Source organism: Oppia nitens, unplaced genomic scaffold (assembly GCF_028296485.1).
Source record: "Oppia nitens isolate AA-2021 unplaced genomic scaffold, nextdenovo-longstitch-racon4-pilon3 scaffold31_pilon_pilon_pilon, whole genome shotgun sequence".
In the NCBI taxonomy this organism is placed as follows: Eukaryota; Metazoa; Arthropoda; class Arachnida; order Sarcoptiformes; family Oppiidae; genus Oppia; species Oppia nitens.
This window is the reverse complement of record NW_026533212.1, coordinates 812,501-822,268: the sequence shown is the minus strand read 5'-3', so window position 1 is coordinate 822,268 and position 9,768 is coordinate 812,501. Positions and strand designations below refer to the sequence as shown.

General features: G+C 14.6%; 1 protein-coding gene across 1 annotated transcript in view; it reads left to right on the top strand.

The window, feature by feature from the left end:
* Positions 1-6,406: 6,406 nt before the first annotated feature.
* LOC128956655 (uncharacterized) overlaps positions 6,407-9,768 on the top strand; it is a 14,416-nt gene continuing 11,054 nt past the window's right edge. Inside the window, exon 1 of the mRNA XM_054302374.1 lies at positions 6,407-6,459. The gene's annotated coding sequence lies outside the window, so the exon portion shown is untranslated. The remainder of the gene's footprint in view (positions 6,460-9,768) is intronic.

Sequence of the window (9,768 nt, the reverse complement as noted above, 5' to 3'; positions counted from 1 at the left end):
ATATATATATATATATATATATATTGATATAAATATATGAATTTCTATCACTTTTTCAAATATTAAATAAATAATAGAAAGTTGTTTTTTCATATATATATATATATATATATATATATATTGTTTATTTATGTAAAAAAAACTATAAAATATACTTGAATTTAAAACTAAAATATATTATTATTTGATTTTGATTTTTTGTTTGTATTTAATAACTATTTTTTACTGTTTAGATTTATTTTTAGGGTTTATATAATATTTATCGTATAGTTATATCAATATTTAACAAAAAATACTGTAAATATAATAAATTGTTTTCTATTTATTTATTTCTAAACTAATATTTAACAAATAAATATTTAATTTAACAAAAAAAACATTTTGATATTTTTAGTTTCTATTTATTTTGAAAAAAACATTACATATATATATAAGTTATATTAGTTGTAGATTAATGATACTATATATTAGTAAATTAATCAACAACAAAAAATTAAATGATCATCATAAATTATTTTTAAAAAATAAAATCTTTAAAAAATCTAAAAATTAATTTTGACATTAGATTTTTTTGTTTAGTTTTTAATGTTTTTTAAAAAAAATTTATGATAGAAAATTTTGTTTACAAAATTCAATCTTAATAATTATACAATTTATATATAAATATATATCTTTTTGAAAAAATTTATAAATATTTTCATAAATTATAGTTTTTAAACAATAAAAACAACATAAATAAACAAAATTTATTTAAAATGATAAATTAGATTAAATTTTGACTAAAAAAAATAAAATAAAATATATATTTATATTTATATTTTTAAAAACTCAAATATAATATAATAATTCAAAACAATATCGCATATTATATACAGTATTTACATATGAAATAAGTGTCAAATATATATATATATATATATATTATATATATTTGACATTTTTGTATATAAATAAAAATAAGGATTTACTTACTTATACTATAATAATAAATGTAATTTGAAATTTACATAAATGACAAATTATATTTAATAAATTATTATTATTATTATTATTATAGAAAAATTTTATATAATATTATCATATTTGCAAAACAAATAAATTATTTATCTATTTATCATATATTTATTATTATTATTATTATTAACTGAGTTTTATACATAAAATAATTTATATCTAATATTTTACAATATTATTATTATTAATAATAATATTAATAAAAGGCGTTTACAGTTAAATATTTTTGACCTAAAATTTTTTATTTATAACATTAATATAATTTTGTATTTTTTGTGAAAATTGTTATTTATAAATAATATATTTTTTTAAATATATAATAATAATATTATTATTAATGTCATAATAATATTAATGATAATAATTATGTTATCACACCTACACAAATGTATTTAAAATACTGTATATATATATATTATTTAATAGAAAATAATAATAATATTATTATTATATATATTAAATATTTTTTTATTACATTACTGTTACATTAAATACAAAAAAAAACTAAACAATAATAATAAAATAAATTGTCAAATATTTGTATTGAAATTATTCAAGAAAAAAACTACTAAAAAAATAATATTTGATATTTAATAATAAATATATATACAAATAAAATATATATATATATATAAATTTTAATATTATTATTTAATATTTTAAATATTAACATAAAAACTAAAAAAATATTATTTACATTATTTTATTTAAAAAATAAATAAATAAAATATACAAATATTGAATAATGTAAATATTATTTAATCAAATAAAAAAATCTATAAAATTATTTTTTGATTAACATTTCAATTATAGACATCATTTGAATCAATTGCTTATATTATTAATTATTAAGTTTATAAACTATAATATTAAATAATTAATAGTTTTTTATAAAAAAAAATTAAAACATTAACAGATTTGTTTTGACTAAAATTTTTTTACAAAAATAAATAAATATTTTAATTTTGATATATATATATATATATATTTTGTTTGTTTGTTTTAAAAACATTTTATATAAATACTAATGAAAATAATTTCCTAAAATTTTATGTTTCATTAGTAAAAAACATAATATTTTTTTTAATAAAAAATGTTTTATTTGTTGTTGTTGTAAATAAATGATTTAATTTAAGTATATATACAGTAGTTTAAGACAAATATCCTGAAAAAACAGGATATGTTTTTTACATTTATTATAACAATTTTTTTTGTTTGTTTTTAATTGAATAAATACAATATGTTTTATGTTGAAACATTTTGTATGATAAAAAAAACATAAAAAAAAACTAAATAAAAAACATAAAACTAACTAAAATAATGACAATAAATAAATTAGTGTTATATAATCTATGTATATATATATGTATATATTAAATAAATATTTTTTATTATATAAACTAAACAAAATACAAGAAAAACACAAAAAAAATTGTTTATTAATATAGTTAGAAAATAATAATAAAAAAATATTTTACATAGAAATACATTAGTAATATTGTAATAATAATAATAATAATAATAACAAGAATATTCTGTATTAATATATGTTATTTTGTGAACGCATGCACTGACTCTCTCTCTCTCTCTCTCTCTCTCTCTCTCTCTCTCTCTCTCTCTCTCTCTCTCTCTCTCTCTCTCTCTCTCTCTCTCTCTCTCTCTCTCTCTCTCTCTCTCTCTCTCTGTATATATATTTGTAAAGAAAATCGATAGCATTTCTATTACTTCGCTCTCACTCTCTCTCTCTCTCTCTCTCTCTCTCTCTCTCTCTTTTCTCTCTCTCTCTCTCTCACTCACTCACTCACTCACTCACTCACTCACTCACTCACTCACTCACTCACTCACTCACTCACTCACTCACTCACTCACTCACTCACTCACTCTTTGGGCTCATGTATGTGCTTAACCCTAATACTGTACTAACACACACACACATCATCCAGACTTCTCATCTATTATTGAGACTGAATCTCACAAAAAAAAATTTTTTTTTAGTCTCTCTCTCTCTCTCTCTCTCACGACTTTCATCATCACATGTGTCTGTCTATCCATTTAATGTGCGGCCAGTCCTCAGCACTGGTAGTATTAGTAGTCGAAAACCAAAATAATACTATTATCTCCTCTAAAAAATAGTGGTGAAAGTGATTGTGTGTGTGTGACTCTAGTAGTCTATATATATTAAAGGGGAAATGGATGTGTCAAACAAAACAGTTGAAAATAAAAAAAAAAGTTTTATTTTTTATAGTCACTATTACTAGTGTTATACTGTTTTTTTTTTATAGACATTAATTGATGTCTACAACTATAATGTGTTTCAGTGTCTACATTGATATTTGTAGTCAAATCTAAGTTTTATATATCATATATATATATATATAAGACAACTATAAATATATATATGATTTATATTAATATTGATATACAGTATAACATGTATATATAGACAACAATTATATATATATATATAAGTGTTAATGTATTCCCCGACGTATGTCTGGATCGCTATTTGTGTCATCAAATTGTGAGACAAATAAAATACAACAAAAAACTTTCGGTAAATTTATTTTCTATATATATATATATATATATATATGAATTATATAATATAAAAAATATTATTTTTTATTAATGTCTAACACTATTGTGTCTAAACATTACATTGATTTTTTTATTTTGAACTTAATATGTTTAACTATTTTCAACAACAACAAAAAAATAATATTAAATTGAAAAAAATAAAATATTTTTTTTTCGTTAACAATATTACTATATTTTTTGTTTGATTTATTACAACTCATTATAACACAGTTTTTTTTGAAATAGTTTTTTTTTTGTTAATTTAGTTTTTAGATTTTAATATTATTATAACACAATATACTGTAAAATCTTTTTACAAAAAAATATATAAATTAGTAATCTATTAGTAAAAATATTTTCTATAAAAAAATCTTATATTTTATTGAAATTTAATGAAATTATTTTTTGAAAATATTATTCAATTATTTAAATTATATTTTTCAAAAAATAATGTTTTTTAGAATTATTGTATTAATTATTAATATATATATATATAATAAAATATATATATAATTAATTCAACTAATTTAAAAACACGTATTTATTAAATAATAATATTATTATTATTATTAAACCTAACAATAATAACATATATAATAATAAATAGTTAAAAAGTTATAGTATATTAAAATTACAATTTAATTATTGAAATTTATTATTATTATTTTGGTAATCTATTTCAATATAGAAATATATTATTTTTATATTACTATAATAATTATAACAATGAAATAAAAAAACAAAAAAAATATTTTCATTAATTTATGTAACAATAATAAAACAAATTGAATATAATAATAATAATAATAATAATAAATATGAATAATTAAATTGTAATTATAATTATCTCAATTAACAGAAGAGTCAAACAAAAATATTAGTCAAATAATTATTAAATAAAATATATTTGCATTAACTATATATATAAAACTTTTTATTATTTTAATAATTATATTATTATAATAAATATAATATACTTAATTCAATTTACATATATATATATATAAGTATATTATCTATATTTATAAAAATTTAATTATTTTATACAACACACACACACACACACACACATACAGTATATATACATTTACATCAATAAAAACCAATATATATATATTATATTAATATATTATTAGTCTATATATCTCTAATCCTTTTTAAAAAAATACATGAAATTTATCAAAAAAAAAACAAATAAATAAATAAAACTAAAATCTATTATAAAATTCGTGCAGATGTTGTGTTCAACCGATAAAAATCCACAAAAATAATGAATCAAAAAATAAAAAACAAAATAATAATATTGCGTTTAGTTTTTGTGTCTAAATATTTGTGTGTTTTTAAGCAATTTTATTTTATTTTTTTTATAAGTAAATTACAAGTTTTATTATTATTATTTTATATATATTATTTAGTAGCAAAATAACAACTACTGTACTTATGTATTGCTTAAACCAATTGATTTAAATGTAAAAAAAACATATTAATGTGTTTTTTTTATTTGAAATAAATTATTATATATATATACAGTACTGTCTGAGTAATCAAAAAAAAATATTATAATAATATTTCGCAATTTTTAACATGAGAAAAAATAATTTAAATATTTTTACTCATAATTTTTTTTATAAAAAATTATTTATTATTCAAATATAAAGTGCAAACATATATAGAATATTCTGTATTATTATTATAATAGTATAATTGAATATAAATTTTTTTTTAATAAAAAATAATTAAATTTTGGTAAAAATTCAATATTTGTACATAAATTTTAAATACTATATAAATATATATATATATATATACATTAATATACATTAATATACAGTAATTTTATTATTATTATTAATATATATATACTGTATATAAAGTTTATATTAATTTAATCACATTTATTGATAATTGATGTATAATTCAAGGACTGGGACTTTAGATATATTGACAAACAATTTATTTTATAAACAAATTAATAGTCAATTTCATATAATTAATATTTATTTTATTTTCAATATTATTGATTTAAAAAAAAAATATATTTTGCGCAATCATTTTCCGATAATCAATATTATCTAAATTATTGTCTCATTATTTTTATATTTAAATCAATTTATTAATAATAATAACTATAATAATATATTTTATATGTACTAATAAAATAAAAATAATTTTTACTAAACAATAGTTAAAATAAGATAAAATATTATATAATTTTTAAATTTAATTAACATTATAATAATAATTATACTTTTAAATTATATAATTTTATTTTCCTAATAAACTATAAAATATAAAAAAATAGAGTTAAATACTAGAAATTAAAATATGTAAATAAAAATGTAATGTTAGACTAAAAATAAAATTTTTAGTTATTTTTTTTATAATTATTAACTAATATAATAAATTACATAATTTTAAATAATAATATATTGTATATAACAAAATCATTTATAATACTAATAATAATGATCTAGCTAAAAAGTAATTACTATATATATATATATATATATATATATATATATATATATATATATATATATATATATATATATATATGGTTTTTATGATAAGCTAGAAATAAATTAACTAAAATAATTAATGATACATATATTTAATATATAATTATATAATAACATAATAATAACTAATTTTTTTATTTATATAGTTTAGCAAAAAAAAATCTAATATAAGATCTTAAATTATAATTACAATTCAATAACTATTGTAATAACTAAAAATATTTTTATTTATTAATTTATTTTTGTTTTATTTTTATTTTGATGGCCAGGGATGCAGTTTGACTCACATTTAATGGATAATACAAACAATAAGACATCGCAGTCATCATCAAAGTCGTCATCAAAAAAAGTTTGTAAACATTTTTATTTTTATTTTTTTTTTTTGGTTACAAATTATTTATTTAATAAATAAATATTTATATATAAAATAATATTATATTTCCTATTGTTTGTTAACAATTTATTTTTAAAAGGAAATTGTATTAATATATTTTGTTGAATTATATTTTTATCTAGGTCATATTTAGTTATATATTGATTACTTAATAAATAAATTTTTTATTTTAGTATTTTCGATAAATTTTGTTTCAAATTATTATTATTACTATTATATATATTAATGGCTTTTAGTAAATAACAACAATAAAAAATTTAATTACTTAACTAAAAAAAAAGTTTTATTAAATTTAATTTATTTGTATTGTATTTTATACTATTGATAGTAATTTAATTTTCAATTTTAGTTTTAAATGACATTTTGAAATAAATGTAATTTATACTGTACTGTAAATTATAGTTTTTATTTTTTGATGAAATTTCAAAGTTTGATTACTTTATTTAATTTTAATTGACTTAAATTAATTTTTTATGTTTCAAAAAACTATTTTATATGTTTAGTATTATATTTGATATAATTTGATATAATTTAACATTTATATATATATATATATATATATATATATATCAATATATATATATAGTTAAATATTTTATTATATGTATATATATTTTTATCATTTATCATTTATACAAACATTAAATATAGTATATACCATATATTAATATAATTTTAACAACAAAAAAATCAATAATAACTTATGTATTATTAAAAATCATATGTAATTTTTTAACAACAAAAAAAAATAAACTAATAATACGATTAAATTTTAAAAAACCTAAATTATATATTATATATAATAGGATTGAAGTTTAGATTGAAATTAAAATTTATTATTAATATTACTATTATTATATAAATTACAGTAATAATTATATTTAGATAATAAAAAAATTAATTATTTTTATTTTCTAAAAATTTATGACCTAGTTACTATCATGATTAAATTTATAACAATAGCAATTTATTATTATTATTATTATTACTGTCTAAATTGTATTAGGATATAGACATATAATAAATTAGTTTAATTTAATAAATTTTACTAAAATTTTTATATATAGACTTATATACTATTGTAATAGTATATATAATAATAGGTACAATACATTCAAATAAAATTGTATTAATTTTTTTTATATACAAAAATTGAAAATACTTTTACTATTATTATTATTATTATTGTAGACTAAATTGTAGACTTGTTTTACATTTATTGAAAACTAAGAATAATTTCAATTTTATTTTGAGAGAGAAAATAAAATATAACTTTAAAAAAAATTATTTTAAATAAAAGTTAAATTATATACATTTGAAACCGATGAAAATCTTTGACCAATATTTGCTTAATTAGCTGAGGATCGGCTACCAATAGATTGCTATCCCGGCCCTCGTATAGACTAAATTGATTTGATTTGATTTAGTTTGTTATTTAATTATAATTATTTTAAATTATAGATATATTTACCCAACAATAGGACCATATTTTTTAATATATTCAATATCCAGATAACCCATTGGTTTTATTAAGCGATCGATAAAATTGCCGAAAAATGGCAACGGTTTCGGTCCATTGATACCCAATTTTTGCCAATAGTTGTTATTTTTTACTAAATACCTGTAAATAATAATAATTTTTTCAAAACATTATTATAAAACACAAATTTTTTTTTAGTAATAAAAATATTATAAATACCAATAAAATAGTAATAAACCACTAATTATTGCTAATATTATTTGAATCATTATTATGTTTGTTTAGTTTAGTTAGTTTTAAAGTGAAAAAAAAGTTTAATAAATTTTATTTTAAAACTATAATAATTACTAATAAGATTTTTATACTTATATACTTTTTTTTATTTATTAAATATACTATATATATATAATTATATATAATGTATAATATAAATATTTATAAAATATATGATTTTTTTTCGGTACATTAAGTTTATATTTATTATAATATAACCTTGATATTAAGTAATGTGATTATCAGTAATTTTTTTTATATATATATATGACATCAATGATTGATGTAAAATCAAGTTTTAATAAAATGTTTTTTATTTTTAAATATATATAGTTTAATACTAAGTAATAAACTAAAAAAAATAAATAATTCATCAATGTATTTTATATTAGCTATTGTAATACATTAATATAATAATTGTCTAGGTACATTTTTTCAATAATTAATATGTTAATGTAGTTTTTTTAAATATATTTTTTAATTATATAATTATTAGTTAAAATATTACAATTTGTTTACAAGTATTTAAGCTTAAAATTTATTATATGTTATATTAAATAAACTTAAAGTACTTAAGGTTTAAATTTTTAGTTGTTATTTGATTATATTTGATAAGTAAAAATAAATTTTTAATTAAAAATAAATAACTTACAAATCGACTAATCAATTACTCAGATATTTTAATGATAATCATAATTATTATTTAGTATCAAAAAAATAATAATAATAACAAATAAAATTTATACATTAATTATTAGATATTTATTCATTAAAAAAAATTTTAAACAAGTTTTAACACAAAATAAATAATAAAAGATAATTATGCAATTATGCAATTATTATTTTAGTATTAATTTATTATACATAGATTATTTTTTTAGAAATAAATATCATAAATATTTTTATATTAAAAAATGTTAAAATAAAACTACAATTAAAAATTTACAATAAAATAAATTGTTATAATTTTATTATTATTAAATAATAAACAATATGTATATATTTTATTTACAAAAAAAATAATAGAAAAACATATAATAATTACTAAAATTTTTTAGATATGTAATAAATTTTATAAAAATAAAAAATATATCATATATTCAATTAATGCATTTAAACAAAACTATACAAACTTTATGAAATAAATTATTAAAATAAACTTAAATACAAATAATATTAATAATAATTATAAAAATAATAAAAAAAATAATAATGCTATAATTTATATGCAGTATATACGGTTAAATATATATTTAGTTTATATCTAAACATTAACTAAATACAAAATATTTGATCAAAAATATTAATGATTGGATGAAAGTTAGAGATTATTGATTAAATACAATTCAATGTATTGTATTATATGTCTCAATATATATATACTGTATATTGTATTTAGACTATAATGTAAATATCTACCGGTATATAAAGTATTATATATAATATTTACATACAATACACTTGAATACAACAACAAATAATAATTATAATTATAATAAAAGACTGTTATT